This window comes from Penaeus japonicus, unplaced genomic scaffold (assembly GCF_977035675.1).
Source record: "Penaeus japonicus unplaced genomic scaffold, GWHDUDI00000001_assembly GWHDUDI00000027, whole genome shotgun sequence".
Taxonomy (NCBI): domain Eukaryota; kingdom Metazoa; phylum Arthropoda; class Malacostraca; order Decapoda; family Penaeidae; genus Penaeus; species Penaeus japonicus.
The window spans coordinates 28,439,552-28,444,551 of NW_028234429.1; positions in this window are offsets into that span (position 1 = coordinate 28,439,552).

The window sequence follows — 5,000 nt, forward strand, 5'->3', positions numbered from 1 at the left end:
GGATATCTGTTGTTTTAGTGTTATTCTTGGTAATTATTTATGTATCTTATTTTTTATCGCTATAGATTTGTTATCATTATTATTTTTGTTGTTTTTTTTGTTTTATCTCTACTATCATTCTTGCTCTTATTGCCCCAATCATCGTTAGTGATATAGGTATTGCATATATACGTGCAGATATATTGATATACGCGTGTGTGTGTGTGTGTGTGTTTGTGTGTCTGTTTGTGTTTGTGTGTGTTTGTTTGCTTATATGTATGTTTGTGTGTGTGTATGTGTGTGTGTGCTTGTTTGTGTATGCGTGTGTGTGTGTGTGTGTGCGTGTATTCTGTGAACCAGTGTGTATGCGTGTGAACATAGGACACATACTGTACTTACGCACACCAATTCCCTCCAAATGTCTGGACTCAACCCTACCTTTAATAACTTTTTTCGTATCTGGATAAATCTGCTTGAAATGATTAGGACTGCAGTAATAGGTTCTTGCAAGCGAGGCCATTTATCACAAGGAGAAAGGACCGGAAAGAAACTCACAAGGAAAACCCAATTGCATAATACTTCAAACTTTCGTTCGGTCGTTTTGAAAGAAAAGAAAGAAAAAGAAAAAAAAAGCATAATGACGTTCTTACTTTTCTTCTTCACTCCCTTGAAGTTCTCAGTAATTTGATATTTAATATTGCCATTACTTCATTCTTTGACAATACATAAATTTTTGTAACGAGAGTGTGATGGATCTTACTGTATTATTTGGTGTATTAGTTTCGTTCTAGATAATTCTTTAATGAAGGAATTTGTATCTAGTGAACATTGTTTTATTAGTGACCAACTGCGAATAGAAAAGCTTTGATTGCATTATCTTATTTACTATATATATATATATATATATATATATATATATGTTACGCTCAATGTTAATAGTTGCCTAATGTGTACATTAGGCAACATTTTGCCTAATGTTTATATTGGGCAAAACCTAACATAACCTAACCTAACCAAACCATTTTGCCCAATATGTACATTAGGCAACTATTAACATTGAGCGTAACCTATATATATATATATATATATATATATATATATATAATATATATATATATATATATATATATATATGTATATATATATATATATATATATATATATATATGTTTAAACTGATATTAAAAGTCATATCTATCAAAAACTTTTCTTAGAAGTGGCCACTAGAGCGAAAAAAAACACAATACTATTAAAAAGAAAAAAAAATCCTTTACCACCCGCCATTCAGAGAGAAAAAAACAACAACACTTCCCTGCAAAATAAACACCTACGCATCTTTCTAGCAACGTAACAAGCATCACTCTTGCAACTCAGCCATTGCTAATCCCATAGACACACATACGAACCAAATATAGCCCCTTTTCTCTCCCAAGTAACTTACACACTTACACCAAGGTTACCATACACTCACATCATACAGCCTGTCTCGAAGATCACATCGCGACATCGTAAATCATAAACGCAGAAAGTTTCAAGAACAAACGGAAGATGTGCGTTGCATAAGTTACATTTCACAGAGCAGAACATTACAAGCTTTATTGAAAATCCTTGGGAATAAGAGAGAGAGGAGGGGGAGGGGGGTGAAAGAGAGAGGGAGGGGAGGGGGGTTGAAAGAGAGAGGGAGGGAGGGAGGGTTAAAAGAGAGAAAGTGAGAGATGAGAGGATGGTGAAAAAGAGGAAGAGAGAGATGAGGGGGGTGGTTGAAAGACAAACAGAAAGAGAGAGAGAGGAGGTGAAAAAGAGAGAGAGAAAGATGAAGGGGATTGAAAGAGAAAGAGAGAGAGGGGGGGAGGGTGGCTGAAAGAGGGAGATAGAGAGAGGAGGGGTATTAGAAAAAAAAAAGAGAGTAAACGAGAAAGAAAGAGGAAGAATAATGAGAGAGAAAGAAAGAAACAAAAGAACCAAGAGAAGGCAGAAGGAGAAAGACAAAGAAAGAGAGGAAGAGTAATGAGAGAGAAAGAAAGAAAGAAAAGAACCAAGAGAAGACAGAAGGAAAAAAGAGAAAGAAAGAGAGAGACCGATAGACAGACAGAGACACACGCTGAAAACCGAAGCCATAGTTAATTACAGGTTCACTTTCAGCTGTCTTCTATACTTCATTAATCATTAATAGGAGTTGAGGCTGTTTGGGCTATTCTGAGGTTTATGAAAGTGGCAACCTTTTTGTCAACCTTGGCTACTGATGCTGGCAATGAACGGCAAATATTTATCTTTGATAAGGATGATTAATAGTACTATTGTTGTCGGTAATTGGTAATTAGGATGGTCATGAGGATGTCATTATAATTATCATCATATTTATTATCTTCTATATTTATTCATCATCATTATCATTTTATTGGTGTTGTTATCATCCTTATCATGTTCATTTTTTATATTTATCATTTTCTATATTTATCATCATTATCATTTTATTGGCGTTATCATCATCCTTATCATCATGTTCATTTTCATCATTTTTATCATCATTGTCATTATCAGCATTATCATATCTGCTATCATTATCATCATTGTCTCTATCTTTATCATCTATCATTATCATTATCATCATTACTGTCATTGCTAGTTATCTTCTTTATCCTGAATGAAGATAAGGAAAATAGTATACGGATAACGTATTTGTTATTGTTATTATGTTTACATATGAACTAAACAGAACGTAAAGCAAATAACTAATGGTTCGCTTAAGGGAAAGTGAACGATCTAAAATTGCTAAATGACGTCATTGTAATAGATTGATACTATGATGATAATTTATTTTATTCAGCTTTGGTTACATATGATCACAGAATTAAGATTGTAGATCAAATCAGTACGTGATAAGTTATATGTGATACATAATAAAACTTATCTTATCTTTAAAATGGATAAAAGAGGAAAAAGAAACATTGTTTGCAAAATTCAGTTGTTTTTTTCTTTTCTTTTTTTCTTTTTTCTTTGAGAATGGTACTTTCCAATACAGTAGATGATGCATAACTGTTGATAGGTCAGTTATGGAATATATTCTTATGACACAACATTTGTTGGGGAAAACGTACATATGGTTGGATGTCCTGAACCAAAAATTCACATTAACACTCCCGCACACACATACGCACACACATTCTTTTAAGGATATATGGATGTATCTATACATCCATATAAAACCTAAAAGATCATAAACAGAAAAAAAACATACAATAAAGAAATACTCAATAATAATGAAAAGAAAATTAAAATTGATTCTCTCCAAAGGATATTATCATCATAGTAAACATTGAAAATAAATAAATAGAAATAAATGTAACATCAATGCTTAGTGTATACTCATTAACTGTTTTTGTTTTCTATATTATCCCCCCCCCCGCCCCTAAAAATGTTGATGATTTATATAATGAGATGCAGTTAGGTTGAATTTCCCACGTAATTTACATGACGGAAGATCTTGCTCTCTGTTCACATTTCCTGGTACACTTAACTCCCAAATGTAACTTTAGAGCATTGTTCTTTACATTCTGAAACAGTGGACGATGTTATCTGACACGTGTTGCACGAGGAGGCAGCATATGGTGTGTAAAAGGTCGAATGATTTAGTTCACGATTTCATATTATATAAACTATTTTAAAGATACTTTCGGGAGTTCGTATACAGTTAAAGATAAAAGTTCTGTCGTTAAATTTAATGGAAATGTGAAACTAAATGCTAAGTGACCGGTAGATCCCAATAAGGTTTTCATATTGTTTCATGCTATACATTTAATCTTCGGTCAGTACCACAACATTGTTTTGTCTTTGACCGCAATCATCTCATTCATCATTTCAGTATAAGATAATTAGTGGTTGTTGTTGTTTTGTTTTTCTTAGTATTATTTTCTAAGCTTCATCCTCGTTTAATCTAAATGCTTCCATCATTGCATTAATTAAGCGAATTTATTGCATGCGTTTTATTTGTAATGAAAATAATAACGAGTGATGATAACAACTTAAAAGCACATTTGATAATATTAATTGTAAGAAATAGAAAGAACAAAATGTAAAGCTGATAAACAAAAAAAAAAACCAATAAGACAACGAAGAAGAAGAAGAATCCAAAGATCAACACACAAAACAACACGAAGAAGAAAAAAGAAAAAAGAGGAAGAGGGAAAAACCAGAAGAAAAAAAAGGCGAAGAACCTACTCCCCCACCCTCCTCCCTCCCACCCCCATCCCCCCACCTTCCCCCTCCCTCCCCCACCACCCACCCTCCCACCGCCCACCATTTCCCTCTACACTATAGCCTTGTAACGCCATAATAATAACAAGCGCACAATTTCCCCGCCCACACCCCATACACTAAACACAAGACACTCGCTTACGGACTCAAGGAGACGGGCGGAAAAGGTAACGAGGGCGTGGCTCTTCAAGAAGCTACCCACCGTGTTATGATCTTCTTGATTAAAGAAAAGAAAAGAAGAAGAAAATAAAAACTTTTCGTTCGTCTGTTACTGAAGAACGTACGTGGTGTGAACAGTGTGCTTGTACGTGTCCTTGGTGGAGGTTGATGATTCGTATGTATTTTAGGTTTATTAGTTGTTGTTGTTATTGTTTTTTTTTTGTATTTTGTGATGGGATCGGATCGGTTTCCCGTTTTCTTTGCGGGTTTGATAGTGTGTGATTTTTTTTTTTTTTTTTTCTTTCTTTGCTGGGTTCGTTGTGTATGTATGAGTTTGTATAGTATTGCTTGGTTGTGAGTGTGGTTATGTATGTGTGTTTGTGTGTGTGTTTGTTTGTGTGTGTGGGTGTGCCTATATGTGTTTGCGAGTGTGTACGTGTGTCTATGCGTGTGTGTGTGTGTTTGTGCGTATGTGTTTCTTTGTATGTGTGTGTGTATGTGTGTGTGTTAGTGCTATCATTTTGCAGTCAGAGATGTCAACACTGCTTCTTTTCCTTCTCTACCCTCCTTCAGATATGTATGTTTCCTTTTTATTTTTTCCTCGTCCT